At 34.4% G+C, this 13,735-nt stretch overlaps 1 protein-coding gene across 4 annotated transcripts in view; it reads left to right on the top strand.

The window, feature by feature from the left end:
- The first annotated feature begins 4,911 nt into the window (after nt 1–4,911).
- The window catches only part of LOC112051242 (potassium voltage-gated channel subfamily KQT member 5), a 61,516-nt gene continuing 52,692 nt past the window's right edge, over nt 4,912–13,735 (top strand). For all 4 annotated transcript variants that reach the window (XM_024089815.2, XM_052885019.1, XM_052885095.1 and 1 more), the window contains exon 1: nt 4,912–5,129. The gene's annotated coding sequence lies outside the window, so the exon portion shown is untranslated. The remainder of the gene's footprint in view (nt 5,130–13,735) is intronic.

Consider the following 13,735-nt stretch of genomic DNA (forward strand, 5'->3'; position numbering starts at 1 on the left):
TCTTTATTCCTCCCGCCGCGAGTCGCGTCGAGCGCGGCGATTGTTACACAAAAATAATCCATAAAGCATGAATCAGTATTCACGCGCTGTGGCTTAGCGTATTTCATGTATAACTTTGGTGTTTCTTTACCGATTTATAAGATTCTTTTTTTAATTTTTTATTTATTGAATAGGTAATAATGTTAACTTTTTTAATTAGGGATGAGTGATGAGTGTTAAAAACATAAGAGTAGACAAATCTAATTAGAAAGCTTCAAACTGCTAAGCTATCTGGAATTACACGTGTTATTGCGAGTCAACCATAAAAGATAGACATATATGCTGTTGTGTTTTTTTAAAATAATTTTAAGGAGAACATTTCCGTCATACATAATTTCTATGTAGCTTTAACCACTAAGGCTGTACCCGCGACGGAAGCTTAAAAAATGGAGTAACTTCTCCCGTTTTCTCAACATTTCTCTTCACTGCACTGCTCCTATTAATTGTAGCGTGATAAAAAGTGTACTATAACCTGCCCAGGAGTATGTAGAATAATTGTACCAAGTTTTGTTAAAATCCGTCCAGTAGTTTTTGTTTCTATAACAAACATACAGACAGACAGACAAAAATTTTACTAATTGCATTTTTGGCATCAGTATCGATCACTAATCACCCCCTGATAGTTATTTTAGAAATATATTTCATGTACAGAATTGACCTCTCTACAGATTTATTATAAGTAGGTACCTATAGATTACAAACAAAATTTTTCGAATGCCGTACAATTATTAATGACCTTAAGGGACACCTCAAACGTTATCGAAGTTTTTATCAGCTGTAAAGAACAATCTGAATACGGCATCTGTTTTTGTTGTTTTGTTACATATAAAATAACAATAATCTTTGAAAACATTACTCCTCAGGAATATTCAAAAATATATACGTCCACTTTTCAATGTATATATTTTTATGTAGGTATGAACACGCGTAACTTTTTACTGGGTAGTCCGATTTTGATAATTCTGTGTTTTGGGTAGGGTATAGTTGGTATATCTCATTTAAATTTGAAAAAAAAGTTCCTTTTTGGTAACGGCTTAAATCAACAAGACACGGGCTTGGCCTTGGCCCCGCGATCAAATTGATCAGTAGGTTAAAAATTTATAGTTATATATATAAGTTATTTTTCGCTTTTTAGCTTCATGGTAGGTACGTTTATGTTTTTCAAGTCGGCTGTATTTATAAGAAATGCATATTTATTTGTCTTTACAGCAGATGTAGACGAATAATACAATAATTAACGATGAACAGTAGTTAAATAAAAATTTTAATAAAAAAAATTCAACCGACTTCCAACTCAAAAATTAACCTAAACAAATGTTTTAATTCAAGCCGTTTAAGTTACAAAATTTCTGTGGTTCTTTCAGAAACGGCTTTAATTAAAACATGACACTGAATTGGCACCGCCTTCAAATTGATCAGAAGGTAGCACATAGGTAAGATGTTATTTTTTACTTTTTAGTTTAGGTTAATTTTTGAGTTGGAAGTCGGTTGAATTTTTTTTATTAAAATTTTTATTTTTTTATTTTTAGTGTTAGCATACCCACTGCGTGTGTACAGTCACAACCTATCTCCGTCGAGGAGTTCTCTTCACTGTCCCTCGTCTTCATCACCAGACCCTTAATACAGTCACAATCCTTCTAGGTGGAAAGTTCTCATCAATACAAATTTATCAAGTCCAAACACAAGGTAGCTACTGTGAACCGTCGAGGAGTTCTCTTCACTGTCCCTCGTCTTCATCACCAGACCTTTAATACAGTCGCAATCCATCTAGGTGGAAAGTTTTCATCAATACAAATTTATCAAGTCCAAACACAGGGTAGCTACTGTGAACCGTCGAGGAGTTCTCTTCACTGTCCCTCGTCTTCATCATCAGACCCTTAATACAGTCACAATCCATCTAGGTGGTAAGTTCTCATCAATACAAATTTATCAAGTCCAAACACAAGGTAGCTACTGTGAACCGTCGAGGAGTTCTCTTCACTGTCCCTTGTCTTCATCATCAGACCCTTAATACAGTCACAATACATCTAGGTCGTAAGTTCTCATCAATACAAATTTATCAAGTCCAAACACAAGGTAGCTACTGTGAACCGTCGAGGAGTTCTCTTCACTGTCCCTCGTCTTCATAACCAGACCCTTAATACAGTCACAACCCATATAGGTGGAAAGTACTCATCAATACAAATTAATGAAGCCCAAACAAAAGGTGACTGCTGTAAATCCTTGACGAGTTCCATCGTCTGTGTTTCGGCTCCATCATCAGACCAACTCCAAACCTTCATAAAGTTGTAGTAGTTTAAAATACCTTATGGAAACACTAACAAACAAAACATGACATGAAAAAAATGGGACCACCCTGGAAGTAAACCCTATAAAACAAAAAAAAGAATTTTCAAAATCGGTCCATAATTGACGGAATTATCGCTGGACATACATTAAAAAAAAAACATCCATACAGCCGAACGTAGAACCTCCTCCTTTTTGGAAGTCGGTTAAAAATGTACGGATGACGGAGAACCGAGTCACCTGTTATTGTATTAAACTGAATTCAGCCGTTTTTTCATGTTGGTGGAAAATGAACATAGGTAACCTTGGTCGAGAATTTCAAGTTAAGCTTTTTTAAGCTCCTCCATCTCATATCCAAAATTTAGCTTTTCGGTTTATTTGCATTTCTAAGGCGATTGTTACGACATAACGACGTAGTAATGGCCTATAACAAAAGTTACACTTCGTAGGGCATGCAAGGAAGAAGCCTTATGTTTTTGTTATGTTGTAATTATGCTTACGCCTCAAGTTGATGGAACTTGAGGCGTAAACATAATTACCTACATTGGGCGTAAGTGTAGGCCTCATGTGTTTGTAGTTAGTTCTTTATTACACGTAATGACACATTAGTGAGGCCAAAATATAGTAAAATTTACTGTAGAGTTGTGACCATATTCAAAGGATTAAGAAACTGCTACACTATAGAACTTCTTTTTGCCTTTTACCTACCAGTCAGGGATTTTAGTCGATCAAGTCAATTATTGTATAAACATATACCTACCGGGTCACTTTATTTTAAATAATAAAACTAAGACATACTCGATATTATCATACGCAGGACCACACGCATCCCCCGCGTGGCAATTGAACATTACAATTCTGACGACGAACAACGCTTCCCAGACAACACAAACATAACGTCACCGGACGGTAAAAAAGTCATCCGGGCGTAGGCTCATTCCACGATCAGGGGGGCATTAGGACTGATACTCTCTGGTCAATACACCCTTCCCTTCTCTCTAAGCCGAGGTCGGAGTTTCAGAGAAAAGGTCCTTAGAGAATCGTTTTGCACATCTCTCCTACTTCTGCCTTTGGGCCCACAGAATAGACAACTCTAAAAACTAACGGTGTTCGTTATAACGTGCCCCATCAGGTGATGCTTCTGCTCTCGCCCAGAACCTCCGGTGAGGTCCCATTAAGGAACCTATGGCAGTTACACAGTCAGAACGGAATGAACGATGGTTGTTATGTCAATCATTATCTACCTACATCTTAACGTAATTTCGGTAGACAGGTATTTCTGAAATAAACTGTAACAATGGAGAATGTGTTGTTTCATAAAAGTCGCATCCCAGCTAATGAGCTGCAAAGTTAACAAGCACCCTCATTACGAGTGGCGGTCGCCCTGCCGTCTGGGCCTGCTAATAGGCTGACACTACACTAAACACTTTTAATAAACTATATCGATCAAAAACTTAACTAAATTAGAAACACAACAGCTGTTTCACAACTTTTCAAAGATTTTACCTTGAAAGTATAATTTTTATAATAGGTAGCTATATTGAAATAGCTGGTACTGAATTCGAAAAAATCTAACTGGAAGTCATTTAACCAACCTATAACGTAGTTACATAATTTAATGTACATAATTAATTAATTTGTCAACCAAGTCTTGGTTAAAAAAAAGATATTTGCTAATATTCTTATATTTGATATAAGATTTTAAGTAGGTATTTAGTTTTTTATAATTTCGATTAAAACTAAGCTTCTTTTTTTCCCGTGAATTGTCGCTTAATCTCGCTACTGGTAAGACACGATGTTACTTACTAATGGTGTTACGAAAGCCCGACGATGGGGTTTTCATTAAATTCACATTTTATATACGGCTTTATTTTAATGTAGGTACTTGTTTTGATATCTGCTATACTCGTAGTAATTATTGTTGGAAAGACACTACGGTAGCGCGATCAGTAACGCCACCATGGAGTCCTAGTGTGTTTTATGCCTTAGGTCTAACAAAGTATCTAGGTATCTAGTTATTAAAAAAAATCAAAGCCCTACGCCTAACGCCACGTCTGTCTGTCTGTTCGAAACCTACTAAAATTTTTTACTCACCATTACATCTGCTTGTTAATTATTACAAAGCTTATGACAAAAATACACATAGGTAGGTGTTATTATATTACACAATAACAAGTACATTACATCTCTTTTGCTAGTAAGACATGGAAAGAATTTTTCTTCGGAATAAAAGCCAACGATATCGTGAATACAATAAAAATAAAAAATAATAGTAAGTAATCTTCGGCACAAGTAGATGCGCCGAACGTCTAAAGCTCGGGAAGAGTCATCCATAAACAAAAGATTATCTTGTTATTGTTACAAGACTTGATTCTTAATATTCAGATGAATTGGAACGTAAATAGCATATTTAACTTATTGAATATTTAAGCAATTTTTTATTACGGGATCAATTCGAGTAGGGGCACGATGACCTGGATCGCAGGAGATGGCCAGCAATTAGAATTAGAGGTGTGCGGGCGGGCGAGGGCGGCACGCTGGGCGGGCGGCGTGCGGGGCGCGCGGCGTCACTCGGCAGTCGGCGCCCGGAGCGTGCGCCCCGCTCAGCGCTCCTCCGCGGTAGTATGCCGGCGCTCCGGGGCCGGCCAGCTCGCGCGCGCCTGCCCTCGCAGCGCGCCACCGCCGCCCGCCCAGCGCGCCCCGTTACCTCGTAACGCACGATATGCGTTACACGACTCTACGCCGGAATGTAAATATTTATGGATGTCAGTTTTCAGTTGTTTAGATCGGCTGTGAAATTCAAGGTATGTAAGTGAAGCTTGACATTTACATATCACCACAACTTTATGTTATTATGTTTGAATTATAATTATTATCATGTGGCTGAAAGAGTTGTGTAAAATTAAATTTGGTGAATTGCAAAATTATTGAGCATGCCTTTTTTGTCGCACTGTTTTGTCTATTTATCGTAAAGTTAAGTTCAGTTGGTTGCGCATAAATTGCCCTTTTATTTGGATCGATAGTTTACTATTAAAGTGGTGTTGGGTTCAACGGATTATTCGCAGTTAATTATATGGTTAAATAAATTACGGCGGCAATCAACTATACGCCGTCGAAAATATAAAATTTTTAGTAATATATTTCATATTGTTTATATACTTAATTATTATATATAGTTTAGACATAAAGCTTTGGAAAGCTATATAGTATCTTATTCTTATCCTATATATTTTAGGTATTTTCAATAACCTACCAATTTTTATGATTAATAAATAATTATTAACTGGAAATTAGGCACACTCTACCTATTTATACAGAAACCACTGATATATTATACACGGAGAGGATATCTAACATTTTCATTTTAAATTTGTTTACCAACATACTTTACTTACAGTACGAACTATATTATTAGAAGTCAAAGTTTAAAATGTTTTTATATGTCCTGTAACTTACACACCTATTGATTGGCATAAAATGTTCAGGTGAAATGAAATCAACAAGGCGTGTTCGGGTTCATGAGGATGCTATACGTCATAGGTAATACATTACAGTATTTTTTGTTTTTATTTAAATACTTAGCATTTAAGTAGAAGATTGATTTATTCTACTTATTTTTCCAATTACAAATAAAACTAATTTCGACGTCTTGAACGTTTCTTTATTTGCTATCGTAGTTAGATGATAAACCAATACCTACCTAGAAACTCCTATTAACATTTACCCTGGTAGGCAGGCAACTAACCTTCTACAAGGTACCATAACAAATTCTAGGTACCTTTTTATTCTTACTAATAGTTTTCTTCGTAAATCCTCAACTTCTTCCTTGACATCGCTATACACTATTTATCTAACTTATTTTTTTTAATCCGAAAGAACAATGACTTATTTTAATTACTGTTTAGTTACTAAAACTTTGTATATATGATTTTTGTATTAGGTACTTACTTAAAATATACCTACCACACGTAGAGAGGGTAAGGCAGCCTTAAATGATATCACAACATTCGAGACAATAGAAAGAAGTTAACAATGTTAGTTGTTGGACCACCAATTACATCCATGTGTAACTTGTAATGATTTCGTGTATTATTATTTTTTATCCTCTTGTATTTATTTATACTTTGTTTCTCTTCATATGTACAGTGGCCAGCCTATGTGACTTTTATCATGAGGTTCACGGTTCCAGCTCCTTGTCGAGCTATGAAATATTAAGCTTTTTTTTTCTTAATTTGGGAAATAAATTGGGAAATAGTGGCTTTCATACCCCCATGCCTTACAGAGCAGGTCATTATCATTTAAATCTGATATTGATCGCTACAGCGCTAAACATTAAGGCCGGAAGCCCACCACGCCACATTGGAACTGTTTGGCGGGTCCAAACACTGAAATACTACTCCTGCAGTGATTTGGTAAAGGGAGGCTTTTAGTGGATCCTTTAAATAGGTTGACAATGATTATAATTATTAGGTCAACATACCTGCATCTTAAAATATTTCTATCCCAAATATCATTCGAATTAGGCTTTTGGTAGGTATCTGCTACGGCGTAGACAATAATTACCTAGTTTATTGTTACATAATTACGTCGTATTCAAAGATTGTGTGGTTACATAATGGCAACCTTACCCTTATAAACTTATAAAACCAATATATTTTTTTCTTTTCTTATACACAAACTTTTACTAGACACAACCTGACACTTGATTAAGTATAGTTTACACATTTGAAGCATGTACCTACCTATTTAAAACTTAAATAATGTATTGCGTCTGTTTTCGACACTCCTACGATATACTTGCATTACAAATTATTATTAAACTGTATATAGGTCATACTACAATTGCCTATTAATTGCACTTATTATAATTTGGTCCTCCTGTTAAAATTCTAGATATTCGTATAGGTACTTAGATGATAATTGATAATATATTATAGGTAGCACATTTTTTGCACAAACGTTAAGCTATTCCTATGATATATTTTGTCAACGCAACGATGTATAAAATAATATTATTTTAGACTAAAATATTAATATACTTAATATTAATTTTCAATTTATTTCGGATAGGTAGCTACGAGTATGTTATAAACAGAACCATATTTTATTCAGTTTTCACAAGTAGATAATACATCTACTTGTGAAAACTTCATAAAAGTTTGTTGTGTATTTCCGGAGATTAGCGTAAACAGACACATAAGAATTTCAAATATTGATTTTTTGTATTCTGCAAATTTTTATCCCTTTTTAATTTGTGGTAATTTTATTAAAGTTCGCCATTCCAGCCCCTGTAGCCAAGTGACACGTAGATTGTCTTTCTACGATCGAAATCGATACGATCAAAAGTAGAAAATTGTATGGGAATGACAGATTTTGATCACGTGACCAGTCGATCGTAGAAAGAGAATCGACGTGCCACTTGGCTATCGGGGCAGCATTGGGACCCCAACGTCAATTGGCTCTTTGAACCATGTGCCCCTCACAAGACTGATGGCTGCTTTTTGCGATTCGCTGACCATTGTTATAAATGTAAATGCCTCGTTGGTCTAGTGGTTAGCCTATGTGGTTTCGGATCACGAGGTCCTGGGTTTGAATCCTAGGTCTAGCATGAAATCCTGAGTTCTTTCTTCTAAGAAATTTCAGTGAAAATTCTCAGCTTACTACTATATCTAAAAGAAGCTGATTATATAAATATGCATGATTATAACTACAACCACTTGATATGTCACCATAATGATTCTATCCAATATGTGAAATGACAATACAAGCACTTCCGCTAGTATGGTTTTCTGTCTATCTTCAAAGTGATAAACTTGATGTTGTTTATATATAACTATGCCTGTACGACGACTTCTAAAACACTACAAGTGAAGCTTTAAGACGAAGAGTTGCCTACGTAAGGAGTGGAGGTCGTCCTCTAAAGTGGCACGTAACATAATTTTTAAACAGTTAAGCCCTCCACTATAAAATATGTGCTGTGTTATTCTAAAGCAAGTCGTAAAACGCACTAAATCCTCAATGTTTTGCTAACCAACCGATACTAAATAGTTACGATGAAAAAATATTTTGCCGTGTTTTAAAGAGAGCTATTTTAAATTATATTGTGTAACTATAATAATTTACATCATCTGTAAAAATACTTTATAATATGTAGGTACCTACCTAACTAGTAAACGTTCGTAGGTCCTAGTCAAAACATAGGGACTTAAGAGGGAGTTTTAATCACGATGGGTTTAGGAGGTCATAGGTAACAAAGTACATACGCTCTTCCCATTAAAAAACGTTAAATTTTTTTAAAAAATCTTTTATTTAAACACTCTAAAAAGAAGAAAATAATATTTTCTTTAAAAATTTTAACTATCAACTTATAAACTCATTATATACAATTTATATGTGAATAAAAGTTTTTAAAAATAAACTAGTAAAAAATTTAATTATGTAAATTGATCTGGTAACTTTATATTTTCTTATTATATATTCAACTTTAATTTAATTAAGTACTGATAAGTAATTAAACCTCGCGACAAGCTTTTCTTATCATATAAATTGTGTATAATGAGGTTATAAGTTGATAGTAAAAATTTTAATGAAAAAATCATTTTTTCTTTTTTATAGCGTTTAAATAAAAGTTTTTTTTGACAAAAATTTTTTTGCTTTTGATTTTCATTACAGAGCACCGATCTCCTATTAAAAAGTGGATGCACAATCAGCGACCAAAAAACGTCCCCACTCAATGAGTGCCAAACACAACTACTTGGCACTCAATTCTAGTAGTCGCATATGCAAATTCAACCTTAAACTCAATCTTTAAGGTTGAATTCGCTTTGAATTTGGGATTTTATTGAATATTGGACTGTACTTAAAGGCCTTTAGGTATAATTTTCTTTACCAATAATTCTAAATCTGTCAAAGAAAAATTGACCAGTTTTCAAGTGAAATTTTCTACATGATTGTGCGTCCTTTTATTATAAAAGCTAATGTTACAGAGATATAATTAAAATGCATATACGTACAGCGGCGCCATCAGAAGCGTTGTGTTTATCCATACAAGGGACAACCCTTGTCATAATTACTCCCTAATTATGTCAGCGCTAGGCGGCGGATCTGTCGTTACAATAGATTGATAGTACCGGCGTTTCTTACGATTGTAATCGTTAATAAATATATAAAAAACAATAGCAAACCCTTGAAAAATAATTTGATTAAGTTTATAATAAGTTAATTAAGTTATTAAAAACCATATGAAGGAAAAAATAATGTCTGACAAACTAAAGTTAATTAAAACATTACCGACTTGGCACCGCCTTCAAAGTGATCAGTAGGTACAAAATATCTACTATAATGTTATTTTTCGCTTTTTTCGTGGGTAGGTACGTATATGTTTTTGAAGTCGGTTCGATTTAAATAGTAAATATATTTTTTTCTAACTTTACTCTAGAGTATATTTTGGTGCAAATGAAAAAAGATTATATTTCCAGTGTTAATTAACTACCTACTCAACCGATTGTCATGGAATTGTACCCATGAACTATCAATGTTTGTATGTATCACCTCGAGGCTGGATCTAAATAGAAAAGTTAGCTCGTTACGGATGTAGTTACACCCCAGTGGCGCCCACGACGATCGATTATATGGGTTAAGCTAAGTCATGTTCCTTCTTCACAGCTTAACTTATGTATGTATGAAAATACCTCCTTGAATTTAGCTTCATTTTTAACATTAGGTGTATGAGTTTTATAATTCAGGTGACCACAATGGAATTTATACCATACAAACTTCTTATAATCCCTGAAAATATACAAAAAACTTATTTACTGCGCTTTTAAAATCTCACATTCATCTAAAATGACATAAAATAAATAAATATTTTTTTATAAACAAAAATATACTTTAAATACATCTTATGTATATCATCATCATCATCATAATTATCAACCCATATTCAGCTCATTGCTGAGCTCGAGCCTCCTCTCAGAATCAGAGGGGTTAGGCCAATAGTCTACCACGCTGGCCCAATGCGGATTGGCAGAGTTTACACACGTCTCTGGTGTGCAGGTTTCCTCACGATATTTTCCTTCAACGTTTGAGACACGTGATATTTAATTTCATAAAATGCACACAACTGAAAAGTTGGAGGTGCATGCTCCATTATGTATATAATGAAGAAGATGTTTTCTTTCTAGATATAATTATATTTTAATTATTACGTTTCGTACAGAATTAATAACAGCAGGTACTCATTGTACTGTAGCATTGTAGCAAAAGTCTTTTTCGCTTGAGATTTAAATGTCGCATATCTTACAATTAATAACTAAAAAGTATGGGAGCTTTTATTAGTAACGGAAACCATTTCTGAGTTTATAGGTATGTACGTACATTACGTTATGTAATAAATATTATGATAAGCGAAAGAATATGATTAACCAACATCTGTGGTAGGCCATTTACATACACCATAAACAGTTTCCTCGGAATCCATTTACAAGCAGGGCCACAGCTAAATTTCATATCACGGCAAATTAACTTGGAAACGTTATATGTATTCATAGGAACCCGAATAATTTAGACTGAACATCAAGCCTTGCGTTTCCTAATTTTATAACTTCTTGAGATTGCAAACATTTATAATATTTGCCTAGAAAGTCGGTTAAAAATTTAAACTGGTAGGCAGGCAATATGTTATTGATTCTCTTGATTAAAATATGGTACCTATATTAGGTACCTATGATCACTCTCCGCCGCCGATGCTAGTAAAAATATTAAGCTATTAGGTAACTATTGGAGTAGGTATTAATTGTTTTAGGGTATTTCATTTACGTATCTTACTAAATTTTTATATTATTAATTGGTTAATGTTTTGTATTTTATTTTTTTTTATTTTGTGTCATTTTTGTTATATTTTATATTTTGTGTTTCTCTTCAGTAATGTTGTAAGTAGATACCTATTATCTTTTATTATATTGTTTACTGAAGCTTGGGAAGACGAATTGGGCAACTGTGATATCTTCCCGGGTTTCCCGGATTCTTCTGTAAAAAAATAAACAAATAAATAAATATTACACATAATATACGTAAAAGTAGCATGAAAAATGTATTCCCTAACGTTTTCCATTGTAACACCTAAATAACCAAGCAGAAATAAACATAATAATTCAAGAGTTCGGTTCGGTTCAACAATCAGTTGACTTTTCGTCACGATTTAGTTATAAAAATATTTTTCCCTTTGTTTATTTAGGACCAAGGACTGTTTAGGTTTTTTTTCTCCATAAAATTTTGAATTGCGATCTTTAATTATTACAAATGTGGACACAAAATTTCAGCAACTAAACTTATGTTATATGAATAGCTGAGAATTTGGTATACAGCATCTACTTTTTATTTACAAAAATTAACGTAATCCGACATTACGTTAAGTTTTATTAAAAATCTCCAAAGTATTGAAAAATAATGTCTAAACAATTACTTAGTCATCCTAGTGTCCTTAGGTATACGTTCTGAACCCAGCACATTCCTATAATTTTCATTATTAATATCTATTATTAAATTTAAACATTTCTGTTTGGCTCGATTGATGATTGTATTGGTAAAAGACTAGCTAGACTGTTAAGCTTTTTAAAAGCATGTAACATTGTATACTTAAAACCAATTACGTAGGTAAGTACATCAATAATATAAAACATAATGGGCAGCTAGCTTTTAAAAACCTCTGTCACTTGTGTGTGTATTGTGTTCATATACATTTTGTAGTCTGTTAGATATAGCCAAGTACATATACCATTTTCTTTGTTTTATGTAAAACAAATTTTTATATTATACTCACAGGTGGTTAATAGTTACTTATTGGATAGTAAATAACTTTGCAACTTTGGAAAAGCTTTCAGTAGCAATGCCAATATTTTATTTTCAGTTGCCAAATAAAAATGTCTCAATCGCGCCGAGGCATCTGCCTGAAACTAGGAAAGTTTTATAGTTTATTCGCCAAACACACCTGTGCTTGAGATAATCGTACAACAAAGTTTAAAGTAAACTTTAATGCTATCTTGCAAGACCTTCTTGTGATGATACTAAAAACTCAACGCTTTACAAAAGTACGATCCGATCTTAACCTACGCTAGTGTAGTGTTTGCCCACCGTCCCAAAGCGACCCTTAGGCCCCTTCAAACCCTACAGAATCGTTTTCTGCGTCAAATCACGGGCGCGTCGTGGTTCGTACGCAATAACCGACAATGCTTCCCAGGCAATACAAACACAAGCTACACAGTGTCTTCGCCAGCGAAGACAAGGTCCCCGATATCTAACATCACCCGGACGTGGGTTTTCTAACTCACGATCTTGGGAGCGTCCGGACTGATTCACTCAGGTCACGGTTACCCCCTCCCGAATGGCTCTCTAAGCCGAGGTCCGAGTCTCATAGGCGACGCCCGTTCCGAAAGTTCCGTCCTCTATCTTTTTTCAGCCTTCGGGTCTCATCAGGCGATGCTTCTGCGCTCGCCCAACCCTCCCGGTGACGCCGTAGTGGTTCCGCAAGGAGCTATCGGCACCTACTCAGACAGAGAACTAGAACTAAAAACTCATGATATTCAAAATCCTGGGCCTGAATCAAGGGTCAGTTTTTATTTGAAAAAGACATGATTCACTATGGCAAAACTGCTCAGTGGACATTTTTTTAATTACCGACAATATTAGGGATTTTATTAGTTAGTTCTTTGTTAAGCCAATGGAAGAAATATTAATCTTTGATATTATACGTAAAACAAAGAAGAATATCTGTGTAATTATATAAATCGTCCATTACAGTAGACAATCTGTGATCTTATTACGTGACGCGACGGACGCGACTTGTTTTATAATTATATATAGAGTAGGTACCTCTATTTCTTCTTACGTCACCTATCCTTTAGTTATAAAAGCATGATATCACTATCGCATATACATTGAATATATTGCATGTTGCATGAGGAGCAAGGGTTGGTACACAACCTATTTGATTTAACACAGCAAGCAATTATACGATTGATTGTATTGTTTCAGTAATATTTTTTAAGCAATGTCTGTTTCAGTACACGTACCTATGGTATAATGGTGACACAGACCACCTACTGATCTCTATCCAATGGCAATATCTGACTGATTATAATCTAGGTAATTTTCAGGAGATGGTGACTAGGTTTGAACATTCGGGCGTATATTGAGACATTCGTGTAAATAGGCTCAGTATTAACTAATTAATATTTAAAAACAAAGATTGTCGGAATATTTGTAAAGGAAATAAGATTATAAAATTTCAAAATCAATTTAAATCTTTTATCTTAAATAACATGTGCGACGTGATATTTTTCATTGTTTGAAGTACCCATAAACATAAACGCACAAATAACAAAGATATTTGTAGGTTTGCTTGATCGCCCAT

Source organism: Bicyclus anynana, chromosome 1, assembly GCF_947172395.1.
Source record: "Bicyclus anynana chromosome 1, ilBicAnyn1.1, whole genome shotgun sequence".
NCBI classification, from domain to species: Eukaryota; Metazoa; Arthropoda; class Insecta; order Lepidoptera; family Nymphalidae; genus Bicyclus; species Bicyclus anynana.